The 27,533-nt window shown below is 42.4% G+C and overlaps 1 long non-coding RNA gene across 1 annotated transcript; it reads right to left on the minus strand.

The window, feature by feature from the left end:
- Positions 1-376: 376 nt before the first annotated feature.
- Positions 377-27,533, minus strand: LOC116562680. Its single transcript, XR_004274054.1, has 2 exons — positions 27,077-27,533; positions 377-4,228 (listed from the first exon to the last, which is right to left on the minus strand). It is a non-coding gene; the product is annotated as an uncharacterized LOC116562680 (long non-coding RNA).

Here is a 27,533-nt window from a genome sequence, read left to right on the forward strand (position 1 = left end):
GCTGGACCCCAGGAGGTGTCACTGCACCCAACTCTTCCTCCCAGGCCACTCTTGCAATCTGCAGGCTCTACTCTGGACTCTTTTTGTCTGCCCTAGTTGCCTTCTCCTTCTCTGTGAAGTCCTGGAGCCTCTCACCCAGCAGAGCTGACCTGCCTGTGATAAATACCATTTAATTACAGAACAAGCTTTTCTGCCATTTCTCTCAGCATGGCTTCTATTGCTGAAGATTAAACTTCATTCCCACACCACTGAATTACCTTTTTAAACCTATTATTTCAATGTGATTAACTTCACTTCTTTCATTTAGCTGTAAGCAAAATCTTGTTTACAAGGCAAAAAAGTCTTTGCCTTAATATCGGCAATAATAATACAAACGAACGTTGCAAGAAATAATTTATGTGAAAAACAGGAAAAAATGGCAGTGATACACGAGGCTCCTCTTCAATTAATAAAAAGGAGGAAATATTTAAAAACAATTTATCAAAGAAATACATACAGTTCATACATCATGCATTTGCAAAGAATATACTAATATTCATCCCACAAATAGCTGTGTGACCCTGGATTCTAATTCTTTTGTGTGTGACAAAATTTGGGTTGTGGTTAAAATCCAGAGCTGGGTTTGGTTAGCAGAGTGCAGAGACAGGCCAGGCTACTGACGGAGAAAGAGGCCTGTGTTCGCCACACACCTGCCATGTTCTCATTTGAAGGTGGCCAAAGTGCATCAGAGGTTTTTAGAAAAGGTTGTTACTGCAAGCCTGGGTGAGCAACCTGAAACCTAGGTTGGTTTTAAAGGCCAGATCTTCATCATATCAGTTGTGCCTCTTCCTTTTAGGATTGAAATCCAAACCTCTAGGAACCATAGTTTTACTAAAAATTGCAAAAGGGAGAAATGCTTGGTGATTTTCAAAAAACTGTTTTTATTGGAAGCAAACCCTGGCAGAATGTTTCCCAAAAGTTGTTAAGGCTGGGTGGCTGCTGGGAAGCGGTGGCATCTGTCACTGCAGTTATGCAAATCCTCTCCTGTTAGGGCCAGAGCTTGGAGAGGGGACACACGGCTGCGTGTTGGCAAAACAGACACCGTATGCTACCACCCGCGTTTCTCCCTAATTTATTTTTACCATTTTCTTTTATGGTCTTCCATCAGATGCACTTCCCAGGGAGTTCCTTTACAGGGCAATGCAGAGAAATTAGCATTTACATCATATTTAACAGTTTACAATGAATTCCTCCACCCGCACATAAAACAACGTGCTTTCACAAGAAAAACATCAATGTGAGAATGAGTATTTCCACATATGGGGTCCTTATTTAGCTGACGTTTAGACTCCTTGATGGTTTAAGAGGAAAAATGGAGTTGGCAAAAGGCTTTCCAGCTCAAGCCAGGGTGCCAAGCCAGAGACGCCGTGGGGAGAAGGGGGCTGAGCTGCATTTGGAGATGCAGGACTGGGGCAGCCGGAAGCTCTGACCCTGGACTACCTCTTCCACCTCTTCCTCCTGCTCTGTCTCCTTGTTGCTCACCTCTTCCGCCCCCACCAAATTTTCTTGACTTCTCCCTTCCCTCCCTCCTTTTCCCACTCTTTTCTTCCTCCTGTCTGATTAACTGTGTCTACTGAGCGCCTCCATTGGTCCAGGCTCTGAGCTGGGAGCTGGCATGACAGAGGAGAGTCAGACACTCTAAACTTTTCTAACTCATGACTTTTTTAGGCATATAAAATATGCCCATACATGCACAACCAGATGGACTAACTTTTCCGCCTTAAACTACATAATGTTGAAATCATTCAGGAACCTCCAGGGATGGTGACCTGTAATGGCCCAGAGGAGGAATAACAGATTCTGACCTGGAGTCTAGTCCTGCCATCACCATGGTTAAGGCATCCTCTCTTTTCCCTGTTAGCTCTCTGTCTTGTTCTACCTAGAAGCTGTTGAGTACTGATTGTCAGGAGCTTTGTTTACACACTCTCGTCTCATCCTCAAAAGGGCTCATATTATCGGAGAGAGAGGCAGAGCGGGAGTAGAAGCAGGTTTGATCGCTTGTCATGCAGGCACTGGCCTGCTCCATGCTGGGATTTGCTTCACTGCAGCCCATGTAGATCTTCCCAGAGCTGCTTACTGTATCTGTGGGGACTGCTGGGTTTACACCCCACTTCCTGTCTCAGACGGGCTGTGTCAGAGGGGTGGGAGACAGCAAGCAGATAGAGCTATCAGTTGCTGAGAATGGGGGACCACTCTCTGGGGCAGCTACCTCGAGGGATGCCCCAGTTTGCCCTCTGGTGGGGATCAGGAACTGAAAACCCAGAGAGTGCCGGCATCTTCCAGGGTGGGAGCACAGGCTCAGAGAGGCTGGAGGAAGAGCCAGAAACCATCAGGGCAGGTTGACAGATGTGTTTCCAGCATCTGCCTCGCTCCTGGTGCTTGGCAGATGGGGCGCAGGGACTAGGCAGCTGAAAACCTGGATCCGTTTCAAACAACTCCATTTTTCAGGCTCAAAGCAGAGCATTTCTGCAGGGCAGCCACAAAACCAGTGCCACGGGGTCTCCCTGACCAGAGAAAGTTTCCCCAGAATGCTGCATAAGCCTGGTTTTGTTGAGAGGAAATTGCATAACCCAGTGAGCAATCTCTGGCTTATGAAACCCCTTGCTTCTGCACCTGTCCTTGCAGCTCTGCATGTCACATTTGCAGCCTTCAGACACCTGACAACTTTGAGATATGCCCACTTACCAGATAAGACTGTCAAGGTGAAGGCTGACTTGATCTTCCAGAACTGTGCTATCCAATTCAGTAGCCACTATCCACATGCAGCTATTCAGAACTGACATATACTGCCAATGTATTTAAAATATTCACTGCATTTTGAAAAAAAAAGTATCTCAATAATATTTTTATATTGATTACATGTTGAAATTATATTTTGGATATATTGGGTTAAATAAAATTTATTATTAACATTAATTTCACCTGTTTTTACTTTTAAAAAGATGTGGCCACCAGAAAATTAAAAATGACATATAGAGCTTGCATTCTATTTCTTTTGTACTGTGCCATCCTAGATGGCAGACTTTGTAGGATCATCCTCAAAGACATTGTGCCTGTGTCCCCAGCAAAATTTTCCCAGGAGCCCTTATTTCTGGATGCTGCCAGGTCCTGGAGGCATGGGCTATCCCTTCCCCTGTTGCCCAGAATGTAAGTTGAACTGTGTCCTCAGGTACCCTGGTCAGCTGTTTCTGAAGAGCAGTGGCTGCAGATGTTGCTTTGGTTACTCTGAGCAGTTTCTGCTGATCTGATACTGCTGATACCTAGACGGAGCCCTTGTGCTGGGTCCCAAGGCTCATGGCTGCTCCCTCTGGACCCAAAGACGGGCTACAGAGGAGCCTCATGGTGGCATCCAGGGGCCTCTCTTCCTGTTCCTTATGGCGGCTGAGCTTGTTCCTGGCCAGCCTACAGGAACCAGGCTGCCCTACCTCTTCTACCTTCTATATCCTTTGCCTTGATGGGCTGCCAGGTTCTAGGCAGGTGCCCTTGGAAGCTGAAGCAACCTTGGGAAGCACAGAGGTGCTTCTACATCCACCTCCATCCTGAGTAAACCCACCCCCCTTCACCACCACCACAAGGGGCACTTTTTCAGCTGTGGGCAACAGAAAACATCCTTAGGGCTAAGGGAGTAGTGGGGATGGGGTGCTATCACTTTGTTCAATGTCTCAGCCCAAACCCTCCCTTTAAAGATGGACTCATCCCTTTACTTAAAGGTGCACCCTCTTTGGATCCTCCAAGAGCCCCCAGGATTCCCCATTTTCCAGGAGAAGCTCACCCTTTTGGGGGTGGGTGAGGACGAGCTTCATCTGCATCCCCCTTCTTGAGCAGATATTTGTGGAGCTCCTGCCTCATGGCAGGCACCCTACAAAACTCTAGCCACAGGGTAGCAAACAAAAGCAGCTGCACCCTGGACTCTCGGAGCTCCCTCTAGTGGGAGAGACACGTGCTGATCTAGAAATCACATCCAAGTCTCCTTACAAACTCTAAGAGCTACCTGCAAAGGATGCCAGAAACGATCCAGTCTTGAGTGGAGGTGGTTGGGGTCAGGGAAAGCCTCCCTGAAGATGTGATATTTCAGCTGACATTGTATTTTGAAAGCTTTGGTTTTCTTCGCATACTGCTCCTCGGAAAGAGTCTTGAGGATCTGATGAGGCTGGAGAACATTTACCAGTGTGGCCTGAAGCTGAATTGTCTAGAAGGAAAAGTTTAATGAGAATAAAGAGACCCAGAAAATCAGCACCTCTTAGCATTAAGTCTTAAGACTAAGATGAAGCTGCAACTGGGAGAGGAAGGGTGGGCTGGAATTCATAGTGGGTTGAGGCAAGGGGTTCAAGGGCAAGGGGGTGAATGGTGATGGGGTATGGGCCTCCCTCCCAGGTAGAACTTCTGCTACTGCAGTGATGGCTTAACAGATCTGTGCAGGGTTGCACATTGTGTACTTGGTGTTTTGATGGAGCCTGTGTTTTTTGGGTCTCATAAAAGCTTCCAATGATATAGTATGTCTGATGGGGAACCCAATACTAGAAAGAGCCCTGAACCAGGAGACCTGGTTCCAACCCTGATTTTGCCCCTGACCCACTGTGTGACCTTGGAAGGGCCCTCTCCCCTCTCTGGAATGTAACCTCCTCATCTGTAAAATAAGGGGGCTGGACTGGGTGACCTATGAGCCCACATGTACATCTTGGGTTCCAGGACTCTGGGAGTCAATGACTTGCTTGGCTGAGCTGTTCCCAGATGTAGCCGAGAGGTCGAGGTTCAAGCCTGTTATGAAGCTGCCGCTCAGACGCTGCCATTTCTGATATTAATTTCTTTTCTCCCCATGAGACACGGAGGGCTTTATGAATGACTCCAAGAATTGCCTCTGGCCTTGGGGATGGGGCCTTGAAAGCAAATGGCTGAAACCCTAGAGCACCCCTACCCCAGGCTTTTGTTGAATCGACCCAAATCATTTCTCCTACAAGCAAGCTGTGGCTGAACTCTCGAGAACAGGGAGCTAGTGACAAGCTTTCATTCTGATTGTCCACAGAGCCATGCCCTGCTTCATTTGAATCTGGAGCAGAGAAAGCCCTGATTTTATTGGAAGTACAAAGTCATGGATGTGGAGTTGTTCCTAAGCTAGAATCCTGTAACTAGTAGAGTAACTCTGGGTCACTTCCATGAGCCTTAGTTTCTTTATCCATGAAATGGAGACAACGAAGTCACCTACCTTCACCAAACGATTGGCAGACAAAAATGAGCTTGTTACCCAATATCATATACAAGCACCTGGTAAAATTTAAAGCTATATGAAGATTATTATTACTATAAAATAACAGCAAAAATAAAAATATCCCTTCCAGATGGAAAAAAATATATCTCTAGAGCTTAGAGATGTTATTACTAATAAAGGTATCCTTCCTTCGCACAGTACTTTAGCTAATAAAGCACCACTCTGTTCATTATCTCATTTTATTCTCACCAGGACTATGAGGCAGGTGTTGTGACTCCCATGTTTCTGATGGGCAATGGCTCATAAAGGAGAAGTGGAATGCCTGAAGTCACAGCTACCTGAAGGGATATCAACCCTAATCTGATTATCTCTAAGTGGTGTGTTTTCTCACTGTCTTCTGTTCTTTGGACTGGACATACAACTCTAGCATTGTCTCTCCCTTGCAGTTCTTGGGACAGCCAGTGTCCTTTACTGGTATGTATGGTCACTCAGACCTGTGACCCTTTGGCTAGAGGGGCTTTGAGAGTGGACATGCACCCCTCTTTTTACATGGTCAGGAAGAGTTGGCTTAGAATAGCTTTGTGGGAGACTGTTGGGCTGGAAGCTACAAGTGTCAGCTTCATGCTCACGAGTGATGGCCAGAGCCAGGGTAGACTCTCCTGTGTCCTGCCTGGGTTGAAAGGAAGGCCTAGAGAGAGGCAGACAGCCTGCAAAGGTGAGAAACTCTATGGAAGGATATCAATCGCTGGCTGATGTTTCAACAAGAGGAAGATCCTCAAACAGGCCCCACTGCCATCCCACAGATACTCCCTTACATCTTTCTGACGTTCCCCAGGCCAAGGGCCATGCACTAATTCATGGTAAAACTTCGCCCCTGCTCGTTAGAAGCTTATAGTCACAGTCTGGAAAAGCTGTCTGGGCGGCTACTGGAGATCTGCTAGCGTGAAAGTTTCTGATTCCTTTCCAGCTAAAAATGAAAGTGTCTTTTTAGGGGGAAAAAAATAAATCCCCAGAAACAACACCTTATCAGAATAATAAAATTAAATTATAACAGGGCTGTCAGCGACACAATATCTGAGGGTGACAAGATGTAATCTCAGTAAAAACATCGGATCTGTCTGTTTATAGATCTAATAAATTATGTTAGAATTGTGCTCTTATAAATCTAGGCTGTCGAGGAAACCCAACAACTAATTCATCAGTTGCTCATCGAGAGGTCTGCTTCTCCGTTTCAATTGCTCACCATGTAGATAACAAGGAGCCTTACAGACTGGCTGGTTAAATGTCATTTGTTTCAGAGCTGTAACACGGCACGGATCATTGCTCACACATCGTCACCCAATTATATTAACCTGTGCAGCAATACGGTGTAATGACATGACATTAACGCAGCCACTTCAGAGGGGCGACAACTTCCCTTCTCACAGAGGCTGGAGCTGCAGGCTTCTCCCCAACCTCTCCCTTGTCATTTAAATGCAAAACAAAAGCTCTTGAATGGAAGGAGCAGAGTCACTTCTCTCTGGCTGAAATTTAAAATATTCTATGCTTTATCCTCTGTGAGCTCTGAGGGGCTTGCCTGCTGAGTTTTTTGTTCAGCAGCTCAGTTCTCCCAAAGGACGAGGTTTCCACCCTCCTCCTGAAATCCACAATTTCTTGTCTTTAAGGACAGTTCTGAGATTGCCTCCAAAATAAGGAAAAAGGAGATGACCGAATTGGGGGATGAGAGGCACAGGGAGAGCCCTATTTACAGAGGTAAATTACAAGGCACAGAGCCCTTCTTGGGGATTATGGCGTTTGGGGATATCTAGTTTCTTTTGTCTTGTCCGGGATATAAGGAGAAGATGAACACATCAGTTGATTTCAGAAACTTGTGTTTCTCATTCTTGGCACTGTTGACACTGGGCAATTGTTTGTCATGGGGGTCTGTCCTGTGCGTTGTGGGATGTTTAGCAGCATCCTGTCTCTACCCACTAGATGCCAGTAACATTTCCCACCAGTTGTGACAACCAAAAATGTCTCCAGACATTGCCAATTGCTTAACCGGGGGCAGAGTTGTACCCCGTTGAGAATTTCATCGAGGACAAAACTTTTTACTCTATAAACCTCCAATAAATATTTACAGAGCACCAGATCTGTGCTGGTTTGGGGCTCTTTAAGTTGCTTAAAGTTTTTTCATCTAAGAGGGGCCTCAGAACTCTCAAAGTCTCTCTCCTCTGCAGACAGAGAGCTGGCTATGCTCTTCAGGTTTTACATGTTGAACTCCATCCCCTTTATTTAATAGCCCTGAACCTTTAGGACCCTTGCTTCATCTGTACAGTGGGGATAGTAATAGCCCTGATATCATTGAGCCCACTCATGAAGGAGCCTGTGGATCCTGGGGACAAGGAGTTAGCCCAGACCTCAAGGACAGAACCTGGCTAGGGGCTAGGGCCAGGCAAAGCAGGTCTCCCTAAGCAAAGCACCAATCCCAGCAAAGGAAATCAAGGAAGTAGCCCATGAGGATAGACTATGCATGCCTAGAAGAAGCTCTTAGGTGCCAATTCTGGCCACCTTAAGTCAATCAATCACTCAATCAACCAATAGCATTTTTATGTGCCAGGTGCTGTTATCAGTACTTCTCAAGTATTATATCATTTACATCTCATAATAACTATGAGAGAGATTCTGTCATTATCTCCATTTTACAGATGGGGAAGCTAAGGCACAGAAAGGTTTAGTAACTTGCTCAGTGTAAACCTTAGATTTGTACCCAAGCAGCCTGCTTCCAGAGTCCACACTTTCAGCACTCATCTTTTCTATTTTTATTTTTTTGAGATGGGGTCTTCCTCTGTTGCCTAGGCTAAAATGCAGTGGTTACAATCATGGCTCACTGCAGCCTCGACCCCACCAAGCTCAGGTGATCCTCTCACCTCAGTCTCCCAAGTAGCTGGGACCATGGTAGTATGCCGCCATATCCAGCTAGATTTTGTATATTTTGTAGAGAATGGGTTTCATTGTGTTACCCAGGTTGTCCTCAAACTCCTGGACTCAGGTGATCTGTCCACCTTGACCTCTCAAAGTGCTGAAATTACAGGTGTGAGCCACTGTGCCTGACCCAGCACACATCTGTGATAGGGATAAGAGAGTCCCTGCTCTGCTCAGGGTTAACCTTGGGGTAAGGTTAACCTAAGTGATATGGTTTGACTGTGTTCCTACCCAAATCTCACCTTGAATTGTGGTTCCCATAATCCCCATGTGTCGTGGAAGGGACCTGGTGGGAAGTAGTTGAATCATGGGGGTGATTTCTTCCATGCTATTATTGTAATAGTGAGTAAGTTCTTATAAGATCTTATGGTTTTACAAGGGGCTTCCCCCTTTGCTTGGGCCTTATTCTTCCCTCTCCTGCTGCCATGTGAAGAAGGATGTGTTTGCTTCCCCTTCTGCCATGATCATAAGTTTCCTGAGGCCTCCCAAGCCCTGCCGAACTGTGAGTCAATGAAACCTCTTATAAATTACCCACTCTTGGGTATGTCTTTATTAGTATCATGAGAATGGACTAATACAGTAAGGTCAGAAGTTTGGGTATACTGGGGGAGAGAGCTGCCTATCCCCCACTATAAGCTTGCCTCCCTGTTTCTCTTTAAGTTGATCACCTCTGTTTCATCTTACCTATCTTTCCACTGAAATGTTTATGAAAACACACAAATACTGACATATTTAATAGCACCAGGATCCTGGAATATTAATCTGTGATATGCATCTAATTTCCTTCAACTGAAACAGATGAAGTATTGAGACAGAGGGTGGGGCCACATAGGGAAAAAGCAAAAGGCAGCCTCAGTCTCCCCATCCCCAACCTGTATCTATATCTCCAAATGAGTCCTTCACCAGAGAGAAGGAAGCCTTCCTCACCCTGACTCTGTGGGAATTATGTTCTGAGGAGGCCAGAGTTCTAGATTTCCTCACTCCACCCTAGCAGTACTCTTCCATCAGTTCAATGACCAGCACTGTAATGCTGCTGGGGTGGAAGTGCATGCAATAGGTAATGGTCATCTTGGGATGTGGGTCTGGCTTTGGGAAGAAGCTAATCTTGGGACAGACATGGGCATTCAGGGGTTGGAGTTTGAATTAACTGTTCATACAGATTCTTCAGCAGTATGTGACATTCTTGTAGTAACATCATCAGCTGGCTGTTTTCTGAGACAGCCTCACTCCCTATGAACCATTGGACTCATAGTAAATTTGAGACTAAAAACATTGGAAAATGGAAGAGAGAATTAGAGGCTGTCATATGCACCAGCTCTCTGGCATAAATTCTGGGCTTAAGGATTCAAATAGCACCTAGATGGCCAGCAAAGAGGAATCAAAGAAAGTCTTATTTCTTCTTCCTCCTCCTCCCCCTCCCCCTCCTCCTCCTCCTCCTCCTCCTCCTCTTCTTCTTCTTCTTCTTCTTCTTCTTCTTCATTTTTTTATCAAAAAAGTCATATGCCTAGGCAGACTTGTCTTTACTTTCTTTCGTTGGATCAGAAATTAAGTAAACAGAGAAAAAAAAGAAGCATATGAAGCTTCAGAGAAAATCTGCCTCATAAAACAGAGAACATGGTACTCAGAATGTAGAGGAAGAACTTACTTTTGAAAAAGTTTGATGATAGTAAACTGAAGAACATTTTAGAACACACCTGACTTGTCCTTTCGCAAAATTCTTGGAAATATGTAGTTTATGATACAAGAAATAAAAATAAGGTGATGATACACCAATGTATGATATGGAGGGAGCAAGCTGAGAGGAGTTAGAAATAAAATAAGGTAAATGAAATCCATAAAGATGAAATATAAAGAAGCAAAATTAAAATCAATGTTAGATGCAGCCCAGAGCAGAATTGGCAAGGCAGAAAATAGTCAATAATCACTTAATCTGTATGCCTCTATGTCTCAATGTCATCATCTGTTCAGTGGTGATAACTGAGGTGCCTGCTCATGGAGTTGAGTAGTAAATGACATAAAGCATGTAAAGCTATTAGCAGAGTATCTGGGATGAAGTATGCTTTTAATAAATGTTAGCTATTATTTTTATAATGAAAAACCTAACATAAAAAAACTAATGTGATCACAAAAAGGTGAATTTTTAGAGATTTTAACTGTGTATTTGAACTAATAGGTAGACACTGGACTTATAGTCATAAATCTTGGATAAACTTGAAAAACTCCAGCAGACTATAAGAGAAACAAAAGCAAAGAGATTAGGTACATAGAGAACAGAGAATGGCACTTAAACATAGAGATCATTGCTGTTTCTACAAAGGAGACCAGTGTGTATATTCTTTCACATATAAGAAATACTTTAAAATATTTCCCCCAAAAAATTTCAAAATAAAAACAAAATTTTAAAAGAAACTGGAACAACAAAGGAAGTAACAGTGGAAGGTGAACTAGGAGAGAACTTTCTCAACCTTAAGAAAAACCTTAGTATTTTATTGAAAGATTAGTAATACATTAGGAAAATGAAGAAAAGAGATCAATGTTTAGCAAAACAAGTGTTCTACAAGTATTTTATTTTATCCTGCCTTATTTTTCCTTCATAGCATTTATCTCACATACACAGGAGTTTGTTATTCGTTATTTACACATTGATGAAAATTCCATGAGGGAAGGGACTTTGTTTTGTTCATCATTGTATCCTCCATGCCCAGATCAGTGCCTGCCATATAGTAGGTGCTCAATAAATATTTGTTGAGTGCATGGGTGAATGAATACTAACATTTCAGCCATAATGGGATTCCACAGACAATTTAATTTGGGACGCTTTACTTATCATAGCTCCCTCTTGGAAAATAACAATGCTCAACGTGTGTTTTCCATGGAATCTCAGCTTGGGAAAGGCTGACCTGTATAGACACTGGTTAACAAGACTCTCCATGATCTGGCCTTTCATTATAACTCTCATTTCATCAGTTTCTTCTTTCCCACTTGCTCATTCCTACTCCAGTCACAGTGACCTCCCCAGTATTCCTTGAACATATCAGGCAAGCTCTCAGTTCAAGGTCTCCGCATATGCTCTTCCCTCTGCCTGAAATGCTCTTCACCAGAGAGCCACATGGCTCTCTCCTCACTTCCTTCAGATTTTTATTGGAATGCTACTTTATTAAAATGTTCCCTTAGGACCCTATTTAAGTTGTCATGTGTCCCACTCTCTATGCCCTTCTTCAGCTTTAACCTCCTTCCTAGAATGTGTTATCATCAGAAATATTCTATAATAAAGAGTCCACATCATATTTATTCATTTTGTTTATCACCTCTCTCCCTGGCTAGCTTGAGAGCTCCATGAAGGCAGAGCTTTCTCTCTGCCTTAATTCTCTGTTCTTTCTCTCTGCCTTAATTTTCTGTTCTTCATTCTCTCTGTTCCATTTATTGCTGTCTAGATCAGTGCTTTGCACATAGTCAGTGATTGACAAATATTTGTTGAATATCTGTATTAATAAATGAATGACCTCTACAGGCATCTAGGAAGGAAACAATTTTCCCATAAAGAACAAACATCACATTGCTTTCAGACTTTGCCACAATTCTGAAAACTGCAAGATGATGGGACAATGTCTATGGAATTTTGAGAGAAAAAGGCATGCAATTCCCAGTCAAGTTGTTCAATTGCTAAGATAACAGAAAGATATATATGCAAAGCATATCATTTATGAGCCCATCCTAAAATACAAAAAGCAAAGTGAATAAAATTCTTGTGGCTATATTACACATGAATGAAATCAATCAAAGTTGAGGACACGGAAATGGGTAAATCAAGATAAAAGGCAGAACGGTGAACATTAAAATCAGTTAAGCATATCTATTATTTTAATAACCAAAAATATGGTTACCTAGCAATGCAATTATCTGAAAAACAATTCCTGGAATAGAGGAACATAATATAAACAAACATAAAATGAAATATTAATAACCTGGGTCTAAAAATTCTAGATTATATTAATGAAAACATGTAAGTGGGTTAGGAATGGATTGGGGATAAATTTAAAAATGCTTTTTAACCTCTTTTACAGAAGAGTCATCAACAAAAATGACTTAATTGACTATATTAATGAACAGAAAAATACAGGTGCAAGTATAATTTTTACCAAGAAAAGGCAATGATTTACGGGAATATAGGAAGGTTATACACTTAGAGAAGAAAAAAAGCAAAGAGAACAGAGTTTGTGGGAATATTTTAATATATTATTTCTAGTGCTTTTTATATTTTAAACTATTTAAAAATTTAGAAAAACAGTCATAGTCTTGATGAAAAACAAAACTAATAACAAAAAAGCACAAAGAACAGTACAAAATAACAATGCAGCAAGATCTCGAATTCTGGGTCTATGTTTATTTTTGTTTTTTGTTTCATTTTTTTTTCTATAGACCTCCTCTGTGGACATGGGTCTTTAAATAGAATAAAATTTAATGCAAAATATAAAGACTTTCAAATTAGATTAAAGTAAGCAAGCAAGAGAGTGAGCAAGCAAACAAACAAACAGAAACCACCTACAAACTTTGTACATGATTTAGATCTAAGTCAAAATGACATATGAGGACAAGATAGACTCCACATAAAAGACATTAAAAGAAGGCAATTTGGCCAGGCATAGTGGCTCACACCTGTAATCCCAGCACTTTGGGAGGCCAAGGCAAGTAAATTGCTTGAGCTGAGGAGTTTAAGACCAGCTGGGGCTACATGGTGAAAATCCATCTCTATTAAAAAATAAAAAAAATGTAGCTGGGTGTGGGGCATGTGTCTGTAGTCCCACCTACTAGGGTGGCTGAGGTGGGAGGATTACTTGAACCCAGGACACTGAGGAAGCAGTAAGCCATGATTGTACCACTGCACTCCAGCCTGAGCAACAAAGTGAAATCTTGTCAAAAAAGAAAAAAAATTTTTTTTTATTTTGATAAGGAAGAAATCCATAAGAAAAAAAAGGTCGTGAATCTTGATGTGCCAAATAATATAACATTAGGAAAAAAGTGATGAAGCACAATAATAGCAGAGGAATTTAACACAGACCAAAAATGTAAGGATACCTATGAGTTCAGCAATATATACTTTGACCCTTCGAAATTTAGATAAAATTTTTCCAATTCATTCCCACTTCCAGGCCTCAGGGCTGTCAAATGCTCCCTAAACCCTCCTGACCTCACCTTCTCCTACTTCCCTTGACTTCTTTTTTGTTTGTATGACGCTTAAACAGGAGGTAGAGTCTACTCCCACTGTTTTGGTGGATTATTTTCAGGATAACAGTCCCTATGAATCCAAATTACTTTCCCTGCCTTCCTAGAATTCTGATAAACAAAGCTTTTCTATCTCTTTAGAAAATTATTGTCGATAATACAATTGTTTCCAAACATTTTTTAATGTGAATCCCTACATGTGAAACATTTTGAGCATACAGTTTAAATATAAATATATTTGTTAATTGTGTAGACATACCACTGTATTAAAATATTGACTTTTGTGCTTTTTAGACTGATAGTCTCTATCGTTTTTACTATGTACTGCTATGTTTAAAACCTTTTCAAGTATATGCTCCCAATAGTGCATATTACTAATAATATTAATGTTCTATACTACTGCTATAAGACATATAAAACATATAAAAATAGAGGTTAAAAGGAACATGGTAAAAATAAATATTGAATTGAAGTTTTAATTTTTTCCCTATACTGTATTAGAAAATCCTGTGTTCCCCCTGTGATGTATACCCCAAAGTGCAGACTGTATCCTAGAGAAGCAGCTTCTTTTCAAGAACTCTTGGTATATTAATACAAATTGTTTATATGTTAGCCAAAAAGAAAAAAAATCCATACTTTCTCCAAATAAAAGTTATATGTCAAATTCTCTAACCACAATATAATAAATATAGGAAACAATAAGAAAAGGTTAGAGAAAAAAATATTTAATTAATGGAAAGGAAAACAAAACCTTTGGGTTAGAAAGAACTTAAACCAGCAGACGTGGGATAGTCAGATAAAAAGAATAAGAACATCATTTCGCAAACTTTTGGGATATGGCCAAAATTGGACTCAATGATAAATAGATTTCCTTAAGTAAATTCACTATTAAAATAAGAAAGAATTAAAAAAAACCAAAGAACAACTTACCCAATAAATAAGAGAAATGTGTATTTTAGACAATAGGTAAAAAGCAATATTCAAGGACAAAAACAGAAAGTGATAATTTAGAAATGAGAGAAGCAGGCTGGGTGCAGTGGCTCATGCCTGTAATCTCAGTACTTTAGGAGGCTGAGGCGGGTGGATAACCTGAGGTCAGGAGTTGGAGACCAGCCTGGCCAACATGGCGAAACCCTGTCTCTAACAAAAACCAAAACAAAACAAAGCAAAAATTAGCAGGGCATGGTGGCATATGCTTGTAGTCCCAGCTACTTGGGAGGCTAAGGCAGGAGAATTGCTTGCACCCAGGAGGCAGAGGTTGCAGTTAGCAGAGATGGCATCACTGCATTCCAGCCTGGGTGACAGCATGAGACTCCGTCTCCAAAAGAAAAAAAAAAATGAGAGAAACAATAAAATTTACAACTAAACCCAAGAGAAGTTCCACAGATGTCAATCAAATCTCTTGCACAACTAGTAAGATGGTCAAAATATTACCACAAATCATTAGAAGTGAAAAAGGGGTACTTAACTTTACAGAGTAAGTTTTTAAGAATGATAAACCAACAACCAGGTGGTTTTATAGGTACATCTTTTCTAATTTATAATCTAAATATTTTAATCTCATGATAAACTGCTTTAGAACATAAAAGAGATAGCAAAATTATTATGATTTCATACCAAAGTTATACAGACAGGAAACTTGAGACCATTCTTACTTTTGAATGTAGTAAGAATGTTGTATATTTACAAAAAATTTAGGATACTAAGTCCAATCTTGAGAGAATCATTTACCATAAGCACACAATTATTTCAGGACTGAAAGATAGCTTAATATTAGGAAATCTATATTAAAAATTAAGTTTCTGTTTGTTACTGTGTTATGCAAACATGCCTGAGTGAATTTCCCCCAAATTATGAGGGTATATTTGAAATTGTCTGCCTTAATGTTGTCTGTTTCTGTGGTGTATAAAAAAATCACTTTGTGGGAGTGAGGATCTAGAGAGACCTCAAAGAGGTTAGCAGTCATTCTTCAGAGCAGCTGAGGGCAACAAGAGGCTCGTGGTATCCATATTTAGCCAATAGAACTCAGAGGAAACAAATGGTGGCTTCATATATGAGTCTCCATTGAAAGCCACAAGGGCAGACACTCCAAATTACTGGCATTGATTTGTAATCAAGCTGCTTTTCACATGGGCAATTCCTTATAGTGTGTTACAGGGAGAGAAACAGCAGAGATATGCTTATTTAACAATGGTCAATGATTTTCTAAAGTAATGTCAGTGGAGCCAAGAAGTCAACTATTATAATGTAAGAATAGGACAAATGTAAAAAGCAATCTTGATGAAAATTATAAAAGAATTTGATAAGATTCCATATCTAGTTCTGATTTTAAAAATCTTAATTAATATAGCTTAAAGACTCCACTCAACTAAATTTCTGCCTTACACTAACAGTCAAAGCTGTAGATACTAGTTAAATACAAAAAGCATTTTCATTGACATTAAGAATGCCCCTTACCCACAAGAAGCCTCATTTTCACGGTTGTGATGACTAAAAATGTCTCTAGACATTACTAAATGCCCCCTAGGAAGCATAGTCATCCCTGGTTGAAAATAACTAATTTATGTTGAGAATCACTGTTTTAGAAATTCTAGTAAATGCAATGAGACAAGAAAAAAATTACAACTTGTAACTACTGAAAGAGAAGATTGTAATTACTTGTAGAAGGTGTATTTATCATCCTTGGAAGCCTAAGAGAATTAACTAGAATTGGAAGTAATAAAAAGAGTTCATTAAGGAGGCTGAATATGGAATAAATATACAAAAAAAAAAACCTATCTAAAATTCAAATAACCAGTTAGAAAACATAATGGACAAATAAATTTTATTTCAATAATAAAATTTTAAAAATCCTAGGTAATAAACTTACCAGGATATGTACTGGAATACATATGAAGGAAACATACAATTTATTGAAAAAAGTGTTCTTGGATTCACCTCCAAGAATGATCTTTTCAAAATGAAAGCATGTCACTGATTGCTTAACACTGTCAATGGCTTCCCATTGTCTTCAAGACAAAGACCTAAGTTTAAAGCATGTCTTCTCTGGCTTTTGCTCACTCTTGCAGAGCTTTCCTTCTGCTCACTCCCTGGGCTTTAGAAGGACCCAGAATATTTGAACACAGCATCACATACCACCCAGTTCCACTGTTTTCCAAGTGTATGCCCCATAACTTTCATCTTATGCAACACAATTTTCAGCTCCTTGACTGCCCCATCACTCTTCTCTGTATACATTACATTAACCAATCAAAGTTTCTCTTTAAAATAGGGATCTGGAACTGAATGCAGTACACTGAGTATAGTCTGACAAGAGCAAAATTTTGTCCCCTCCTTAATATTTTACCTATTTATTAACACAGAAATACATATGGATCTGTATTTAATTCCTGGCTGTATCAATTATTAGCAAGACATATAACCTCTTTGATTCTCAGTTTCCCCTTCGGTAGGATGAGGATAACAGTGCCTTCTAACAGGGCTGTGATATTAGCTATTACCCTAGCACAGGTTCTTATTGCTTCTCTGTGTCCCAGTTAGCCACATTCTTAGTCTCCCACCTTCTTTTTTCCTTCATCCCATGGCTATTGCTCATGACAATATGACATCCTGGCTGCACTATCATTGAAGCTGACTGGCTGGGCTCCTTGCCTGCATCTGCTCCCCTCAAATACTCTTTTCAGAGTGATCTTTGTAAAATATGGGTTGTATAAAATAACGTCCCTTTGAATGCCTTTGATGGCTCTTGGATGCATCCCAAAAGTTAAAACTTCTTATCTGCAGTTGGGCTGCATCTACCTTTCTGAGATTCTCTCCCACTCTCTTTCTCCTCTCTCTCTCTCTCTCTCTCTCTCTCTCTGGGTATCCCATACCCTAGTGTGGCTCATCAGTTCCTTCTCTTGCAAGGCCATCGCCTGAGAAAGGAAAATTTCCACATGGACATTTCTGCTCCCAACTGCCCTCCTCTAGAGGATTTCTCAACCAAGAGAGACAAGAGTACAGCAGAATGTCTCCCATTGGAGCTACAACAGAGAGAGGGACCGGGGGAAGGCTGGGGGCTGGCCAGGACAACAGGCTGGATTCAGGTGGGCTTCTCTTTCAGAGCCAGGGAACTAGCCCTGGGGCTCTGGAGGCCCCATTTCTGAGCACAATAAGCTCCCCTCACCCAACACCTCATTGGTCATGGACACTTCCATTTCACGGTCAATTGACTATAATTTCAATTATGTAGGAAGCTTTTATTTTGCATGCAAATTCCAAAATGACTCAGAAATCTGTGGAGAGGCCTATGTCTAAAACACTAGGAGTTTAAGTCTAAAAGTTAGGAAATACTGCATTTTCTACATAACCATCTTTACTGGCCCCAGGACACTCAGAGGGTGTAGTGAGCAGTAATTATTGAGAAAATATTGCAGGTAAAATGTCTGGCACATAGCACATACTAAATATTGGTGGGTTTAATGGTTTTTATTTATTTTAGCAAGGTCATTTAGCTGAATGTATATCTAAGACATGTTTATATCTTAAAACACTTTGCATATTAATACATTTACAAATTAGAAAAAAAATGGTTAGGCTAAGAGTCTTGAGAGTTTAAAAATTTTTTATTTTACTGTGATAAGATCATGTAATGTGAGATTTAACTTCTTAAAAATTTTTAAGTGTATAATACAATATTAACTATAGGGACAAGGTTGTGCAGCAGATCTCTGACACTCACCTTGTGAGTCTCCAGTTTTGATTTGGAAATTCAGCCTCCAATTTAAATAAGAGGATTTCAGCCTTAGATGTTGTGAGTTTCTCCCCCTTCCCCCTCTCTACCCTGGCTTAAGCTGACAAAGCAAACTCCAGGCAGAACAGCTGCAAAGCAGGCTGTCCAAGGTCTGATCCCATGAGTGGCTCAATAAATGGCAGAAAGGCCCTATGGACAAGAGGTTCTCAACCTTGATTGCTCATTAGGATTACCTGGGCAGCTTTTAAAAGCCTTGGTTCCCAGGCCACCATTCAGGCAAATTGAATCAGAACCTCTTGGGGAGGTGGGGGAGAGAAGACAAAGGACTTTTTGAAGCTTCCCAGGTACTCCAATGTGCAACTGAAGTTGAGAATCATCATTCTACCAGCGCCAAGGCACTGTAGTTTTCCTTTTGCTTATAAGGCCCTTATAAAAAATGCTTCCCTCAGTGTCCAGCCTTCTGCCTTCTGTCATGTGAGGACACTGTTTCTCCCCTTAGGAACACTCCCCTCGGAAGGACACAGCAACAAAGCACTGTCTTAGAAGCAGAGAACAGCCCTGATGAGGCAATAAACCTGCTGGTGTCTTGATCTTGGACTTCCCAGCCCCCAGAAATGTGAGAAAATAAATTTTTGTTCTATGCAATTCTGCTCTATATAATTTCTGTTCAGATATAATTCTGGTCTATATAATTTGTGTTCAGATATTTTGTTATAGCAGCACATATGTACTAAGATGACCACCATGACACTGTCTTTAAGGAGAAAGAAGGGACCTACGGTATGCTAAGAGCCTACTATGCATCAGACTTTGGTGCTGGGAAATTTCCCTACATTGAATCTTCATAACAACACTGTTGGTATTATCATGTCCATTTTCAGGTGAGGAATCAGCAGCTCAGAGGGGTGAAGTGACTTGCCCAGGGTCACTTAAACCCCAATAAGTGGTAGAACCAGGAGAAGAAGCAGGTTTGTCTGGCTCCAAAGCTGTGGTCTTTTAGTTCCATCAGGTTGCCGATCATGCCATGTGTCAAGTGGGTTTTTGGCTATTATTTCCCTATCCTAAAGCTGAAGGAATGTTTATGTTCTTCTCTGTTTCCAGAGGGGAAAGCATGAGATAAACAAGAGCTGAGATACAGGGACGATCATGAATCCTTGTTCTTGATCTTAATGAATCATCTGTAATAGCTTCAGGACTCAAGACATCCACATTACATGCAATCCTGCATGTACACTCATGCACACACACCTTCACTCCTACACAAACAGAGATGTACACTCACAGACACCTTCATTTGCACACAAACACAGATATACACATATTTACATGTGTTCATTAAACAAATTCCTATGGGGAAACCTATGACGTACCAGGCACTGAACAAGTATTTGCCTGATTATACAAGGAGATGGCTTGTTGAAGAAAAGGTTAAATGTATAAACTCTGAAAACATATGACTTGGATTTTGAGTCCAGTTTTCCAGCCATGTAAACTCAGTCAGGTCACTTAACTTGAAACTTTTTCTTTCCCTGCCATTATTCTTATATGTATAAAAGAATTTATAAATGCATCTCTCTGAGTGTGGAGTGAGGGGAACAGTTTTTGGGCCAGTGTCCTCAGATTCTTTCCCTGAAGTCATGTTGAGGCTTTCGTGGCGGCAGCGGTGTCTGCCCTGATCCCTCTCATGCTGACGTGTCAGCTTCTACAGGGATCAGGTATCAAGCCAGGGCTGGCCAAGGCCAGCCAGAGGAGACCTGGAGGCTGGGGGTGTTGGTATAGGTGTGCAGCAGGGTGCAGGCATGAGCTTGAGCTGCCCCCACCTCGACTCTTCCTGATCCCTTGAGCAGCAGGGGCAGGCATGGACATCCTTTCTCCCTCTTGGAATTTGCCTCACTGCTCCCAGGGCTAAGGCCTTGCTGGCAGCCTCCTAGACAGAAAGACAGACAGATGGACAGTGAGCCAGCCAGCCAGCCAGCCAATCATCTCCAGGGAGGTCGCCCAGTGCTATGGTTAAGATCATGGGCTCTGGCCTTGGACCCATCTGGGAGACTCTCAGCCTCCCGCTATGCTTAGCTCACAGCCTGTGCACAGTTATAGACCTCTGATGTCCAGTGATGGGCATACATTCACACACCTTGTTTTAATATTCAGGCGCATTCAATTTTCTTGTCATTAGTCCTTAAAAATAAATCAAAATTGATTTAGAGAATGTTTGGGCTTATCAGAGAATCATTTTCCCCTGACTGTCCTTAGCAAGACCCCACAGTGTCACAGTGGAGACAAAGTGTGCTACATTGAACAAACAGATGGACACGGGCCCTGTGCCCAGAATCACTGGAGTCCCTTAAGGAGCCACTTTGACAGAAGAGCTGCACCAATGTTGGGTTGAGGAGTCAGCAGACCTGCATCTGAGTCTGGACTCCAATGCTGTGCTACCCTGGGTAAGTTACTTAACCTCTCTGAATCTCCACTTCGAGTAATAGTCTCAAACAGTGTGTTTTAAACCACTGACTTTAACCTGTCTACTACTCTCTCATGTCTGAAACAAGGTCAAACTCCCCTGCTGGGGATGTTTATCACAATGATTCCTTCTGCTATAGGCCTTATCCCCATCATTGCCATATATTTGTTTGAGGGATCATTTGATTAAAGTTTATTTCATTTGAATATAAGCTCCATGAACAAGAACCTCCTCTTACTTGCTCACTGCTGTAAATCCAGGCTAGCGCAGGACCTGGCACATAGTAGGTGGTCAGCAAATATTTGTTGAATGATGAATTCAGGAGTGGCCAAGCATGTCCAGTCAGTTACAAAAAGTAGCTTGTGTCAAGAGTCCCTGGGGACATCATGTCACTAGACAGCCCAGTGTAACTGCCTCTGTGCCTCCAGGCTGAGCTGCCTCAGACAGAGCAAGAGAATGCTAGGGAAGTCAAGCTTCCTTCTATCCTGTAGGGTCATTTCCTTGGTACTTAGTGGGAAGTCTGGACTTGGTGACATTATGTGTGGCCTCTTGTCTCCCCATCTGAGCCCTGCAGGGAAGGCAGTGTTTCCAGGGCAGAGCCTGGGTTTGGGAGTTGGGAACCAGAGGCTTGCTGACATTGCTTCAGGACCTAAGGTGGAAGTGCAGATATCTCTGATAATAGTGTCATACCACCCAACTGTTAGGAGATTCAATAAGATCATGCAATTAAAGCATTAAACAATGGTAGCAATGATAGTGGATTATAGCACATTGAATAAAAGAAGAATCTCTGAGCCCATAGTGTTAGCAATAAATAAATGAATGCATAAATAGAAGGGAGAAGGAAATGCTCTCCTTTACAGTATAATGTCACTCAGAAATGTGGAAGACGTGGTGGGTTTGGAAAAGTCACCAGTTTGCAACAATCACAGTATAATTGATCCAGGTAAGAATTATCGATGGAGACTAAAACAAGTGCAAGGATACTTACATCATCTCAGAGTATCTTCCCACAACCACTTACAAATCACAAAGGGAAAGTTAGCTCTTTATGGTAGGGAAACTGGGGGTGACCACCTTGACCAAGTGATTGAAGTCAACATCACCAATGGAACAGGTAGAACACACTGAGGAGGACACAATATCATTTTTGTGGTATGTAAGCCAAAAATGCATGACTGGACTCTAATCATGAGGTATCATCAGACAAACACAAACTGAATTATCTTCTATGAAATAACTGGCTTGAACGCTTCAAAAATGTCAAGGTCATGGAGGACAGAGAGAGGCTAGGAAACAGTTCCAGACTGGAGGAGTCAAAAGAGTGATCCTGAATTGGACCCTGAACTGAGAAAATAAATGGCGATGAGAAGCATTCTTGGGAGAACTGGCAAAATTGGAATATAAATCATGAACTAGGTAACAGTATTGCATCTATGTTAATCCTATCTCTATCATTGCACTGTGGTATGTAAGAAAATGTCCTTGTTCTTAGGAAATTCGCCCTTAGGTTTTCTGGGGCAGAGGGGGAAATGAGATAATCCCTGTGAGGCCTTGGCTCCTGGCTTAACTAGAGACTGATAAAAACAAGTCTACCTTCTTGGGTGTTCCCAGGAAATATGCCCCTCCTGGAGGAACTCAGCCATTTTGAGGAGAGATGAGATCTTGCTATGTTCTGCAGGCAGAGGTGAACTGACTGCAGTTGACCCCTCAGAGCTATGCCACCAACTTAACATGATTGGGGAAAGGTGATTCTCGGCCATGATAATCCCCAAAACTTCCCTCCCCAATGCCATCAGCTCCCCGTCACTCAGAGAATGCGCCAAAGACATAATGTTCTTCTGTTTATGAAGTATCCGTGCTCTCAGTCAGAACCCGCTAGAAAATACATCCAAACAAAATTAACTTGACAGGGAAATGGATATTTGAATGAAGCCTCTGCTTAAAACAATAATTTATCATGTTGCATCGTACATCTCTACAAAACCAGGATCACGGGTGGCTTAGCTGAAATGAGGGAATTCATTGCTCCCGAAACATCTCTGGGACTCATTTCACAGGAGTCAGGGGTTGTGGGGAATGAATGAGGGAACAGGGAACAGACATCGACCAAGCCCCCCAGATGTGCCAGACAGACACGGTTGAACTGTTTTATATACAGCCTCATGGAATCTGCGGTTATCCTGAAGGTAATTATCCATGCCCAACCTCATGAGTAAGGAAACGGAGACTCTTTAAGTCTGAAAGCCCAGTTTCAGGTCACCCAGCCAGGAAGTTATTGGCCGGTGGTTGAGGTGGTAAGAGTCATCATTACCCTTATCAAGGCCATAAGAGGATACCTCACTCCCTGCCTAGCTTCCTGACCTCCTGAGCAAGCCATACTTTTGTTTGTGAGTATGAGAAACCACAAACCCTGTCCTGGTCCCAGGACACATACACCTCCTGGATGCTCTTATCTAGAAGATGCTGGATAACCACAAGTGAAGTGGAGTGGAGTGAGGAGTCCCAGTTAGAGTTCAAGAAGGTAGTTCATATAATTTACTCATTCATTCATTTATTCTGCCAACATAAATTGAGTTCTTAGTATGTACTTGACACTGGAAATATGACATAGAGCGTAGAGTCTAGAGTCTCAAAGTCTGGTCCCTGGACCAGCAGCATCATGTGGGAACTTTTAGAAATGCAAATTCTCAGGCCGCACAACAGACCTATTGAGTCAGAAGCTCTGGAAGGCAAGGCCCAGTAATATGTGTCTTAGCAACGCCTTCATGTGATTTTGATGCTAAGGTTTGAGAACTACTACACTCAAGGGCACGTAAGATGACAGGTTGTGATAACAGCAGAGACAGAGGTGCTTGACAGCTCTGTGGCTCTGACTGTTATAAACAGAGCCCAGGACTGCATAGCGATGCCCTTGTCACTTCCATCATGTCTGGGCATCTGGTCTTTTCTTGTCTGCAGATTATGCAACAATTGAGTCACAGCCTAACTTAGCCTGGGTACCCTGGTCCTGCTGGGAGTCCAGGGATATCCTGTGGGACTAGGGTGGGGACACCTGACAGGAAGAGGGTCAACTGGGCCTCAAAATAGCAAATTTCTTCTTAGGTCCTATCTCCTCTTCATTAAGTGAGGGATGTTTGTAAGTCAACCAGGATTCTCAATAACCAATGATTCAATCTGGTGGCATAAAAAACTGGGCAGGAGGTTTGAGAAATTCTTGGGATGATAGTTCACAAATTTTAGTGTGTAAAAAAATCATATGGGTAGTTTATCAAATATTCAGACTGCCAGGCCACACAACGAGATGAGTCTGTGGCAGGTCTCGGGGAGGCTCAGAGTCATATAAGCCCCGTGTTGATCTCGGGGCAGGTGGTTTGAGGAAGACCCTTGGAGAAATGTAGTCTTGTGACATACTCTCACAGGGACCAACTCTCAGCTTGAGCTACATGCCGAGGCTTCTAACCCGACCACCCCGGATTCTGGACACCTGGAGACAGGTTTGTGGTTCAGCATGGTTTTCTCGGAAGCTGATGAGTAACTATTCTCATCTTATGGGTGATATCAGGGATTAGAAAGGACTTTGGCTTGGCTGGGGAGCAGTTAATGGCCCTTTAGGCAGCAGAAAAACAGTGAAGGCATTCTCATTTTATAAAAGTTGCTTGAAATCTAATTAGAATATGAAAGTTGAGATCTTAGTCTATTTTTAAACAGAGCATAATTCAGTAGGAATAATCAATGCTGGAGCTCTGAGCTGCCCATCAGCGTTTCACTGGGGCAGGCAACAAGCTTCCTTCTGGAAGGGTCTTTGGTAATGGGACAAGTAGACAGAGAAGCAAGGACAAGAGTTAGAGACAGATGAGGGCTCTTCTTATGCGGGCACAGCTGGTGGCAGAGATGGGGAAGGCCATGACATCTCCAGACCCTCTCAAATGTCTCCTCTGACGTACCTGAAGGCAAAGTGTGGGTAGCCGAAATGTGGGTGGTGTGTGGCCTCCTCTGTTGAATCAGAGGAAGCAAATATACCTTATTTTGACTGTCAAGGAGAGCTGTGGGGGTGGTTTAGAAAAAAAATGAATTGTTGGATGCAGATCCTAAATTGAAGCTAAGTCCTGCTCACTGACTGTGATTTGGCAAATCTTGAAATCTTTCTAAGCTTCAGTTTTTCCATCTGTAAAATGATGGTACTAACATTGACCTTAGGAATGCTTAAATGAAATTATAATAGTAATCATAGCTAATACACATTGAGCATTTACTATGTGCTTTATGTGCACACATTATTTCAGTTGGTCGTTACTATCCTACGAGGTTTAGGGAGGTAGACGGACTTGCTTTATAAATGAAAAGAAAGCATTCAGGATAGTGTCTAGTACATAATAGATAATTAATATTCATTTCCTTTCCCCTCTCAGGGGATGTTAAGGAGGCTCATTTCTGGAGAACTGAGAACTCTGCTGCATTTCCCTAGCAGGCAGTGACAGCCAATTGTTTAAGTCTCCTGAGCTACAGCAAAGGTTCCAAAACCACTGGTGGGGTATTTCTGATCCTGGGACTGTCAAAGGTAGAGCAGGCAGATTTGGTGGCACCTGCATGAGCCAGAGTGCATAGAACCCAGAGACACTGATGTGACAACCATGCAGATGTGTCCCAGGAACATCCCACCCAGATTTGCCTTCCTTGAAGAAAAGTAATGCAAAAGGCCATTTTTCACTTTTAAATAGATTTCATTCTACGTCTTAATAAATGCACGTTTGTTGATTTGTGTAAGCATGATGTGGGAAGTCTGCAAATGGATGTAATCTGTACCGAGGGCACATGTAAGCACCAGCGAGCACTTTTGAATAATGAATCCCTCCCGTAAAAGACGGACGCTATTCATAATAATTCCTTGCTTTTCTCATTTTGCTGCGTACAGTAGCGATTAATCAATTTGCAATGTTATGTCACCCGCAACAAATTGCTAGCACCAAGACAAATTTATTGCTTTATGATAAAAGAACTTGTTTAGGTAGAAATAAATTAAATTTGGGGGCTTGCGATTTGGGTTTGATGTTCACATAGGTGACCCATAGACAGTGGGCTGGGGAGGTGAGAGGTCCAGGTGATTCCTGCCTTGACCTGGCACCCAAGAGAGGAGTGCAAATGCAAAAGGGTGTTTGCTTAGTTACTGACCCGGAGTCAGCGCAGCTCTGATGGGAGAGAGTAACGCTGAGAGCTTGCGGTGGTTCTCAGGAATGTCTGCCGGGCTCCCCGTGTCAGTCAGTGTAATTTAGAGCTTTTAACAGAGAGGTTTGGGCAATCAGCAGTACTCAAGGGAAGTAACCCTCTACTCCTTCTAGGCTTCTCCTGAATCCTAAGATCCCAGTTTACCTCAAATTGACAGTGAAAGGAACCTACATGATAGGAACTGGGAACAAAGTTCAGAGGTTAGAGAGGTCCTGATTCCTTTATTTATTGAGGCTCCTGGAATATTAAATATTGCAGAGAAATAGGCCGAAATGGTATCTTTACCAAAATTGTGGTGTAATAAATATTACATTTAACCAATGAATGCTTTTAACATACACACAATTTAATTCTGTATAATTGTGCTATTAATATAGACACTGTCAAATCTTCAATTTCAGGCCTTTCCTGGTTAAAAAAAAAAGCTGGCTGAATGGGTGTTGCGGTCCCGGCCATGGCAAGGGAGACTTGGGGACATGCATTCCCGTTCCTCCATATCAGATTAGTAGTAAAGCTGCTCAGGAAAGCACTTTGCCTGAGGACCCAGCGTCAGGGGGTGTTGCAGAAGCATTGGGCTTCCAGGATGCCACACACGTTTGTCATTAATTTATACTTCATTAATTTGGAATCTGCAGTGGAATCAAGGGTGGATGTATTAATTCTGCCCTTTCCCAAAACACACACACACACACACACACACACACACTCTCTCTCTCTCTCTCTCTCTCTCTCTCTCTCTCTCTCTCAGAACCAGGGCTTTTTCTTAAGTCATCTAATAGTCTAAATGATTTGTGAAAAGCACGTTTCAATTAGGAACAACATCAGTTCCAGTGCCCATGGAAATGGATTTCTCTGCCCCAGCTCATCAAAATCCATTTCTTTCTGCTCTTAAAGCAGGCCCTGGGATCACCGCCCTGAATGCCTTGATACGCCCTGTCCAACTGCCAGGGAGAGAGCCCCCATGAAATTTTAGGGCCATGGTCTCTGTCATCCTTGTCTGGTTTCAGCTTTGAGAGAGTGGGATGTGAAGGCCTCTCGACACAGAGGCTTCTGCAGCCTTTCTGCAGTATCTGGGCAGTGTCTTGGCTGCCCTGCAAGCCTGGTGTCCACATCCGGAGCCCCTTGAACAATGGGGGCGCAGAACACTGAGACCCTCTGTCAGCACCCTTTCCACTGCCTTGGGGCCAGGGGGCCCCACAGCAGCCCCAGGGGGTGCTGGACTCACCTGATGATGGCTTCTTTTATTGTCTTCCCTTCTGCCTGCTTGCTGGGCTCCAGCCGGCCCCAGTTCCTTCATGTGCCTGCCCAGGCCTGCCCACTCCCTGGCCACCTCCTTAGCTGGTCCTGCGGAGGCTCCGACCCTGGTGGGGCTGCATTTCCCCTTTTCCCGCTGCCCGCCTGCTGGCTAATTCTGATTATTTTTCCTTCTCCTTGCTCTCTTGGGCGCCTTTATTCCTGACCGTGCATTTTCTCTGGACTCAGGATTAAAAAAAAAAAAACCCGTGCTGCTAATATCCTTGTCAGCCTTTTCCTGAATCATTGCTGTACAGCTCCAGGGAGCCACGGGCCAGTGCCTTCTGACCAGCAGACTCCGTCCCTGGGTCTTCCTGTCCTTGGGGCCCTGGAGCTCTCTGTCTGAGTCTCCTTGGCCACTGAATCAACACCCAGAGGCCTGCATCCTC

This window comes from Sapajus apella, unplaced genomic scaffold, assembly GCF_009761245.1.
Source record: "Sapajus apella isolate SASKATOON/1434 unplaced genomic scaffold, GSC_monkey_1.0 scaffold33, whole genome shotgun sequence".
NCBI lineage: Eukaryota > Metazoa > Chordata > Mammalia > Primates > Cebidae > Sapajus > Sapajus apella.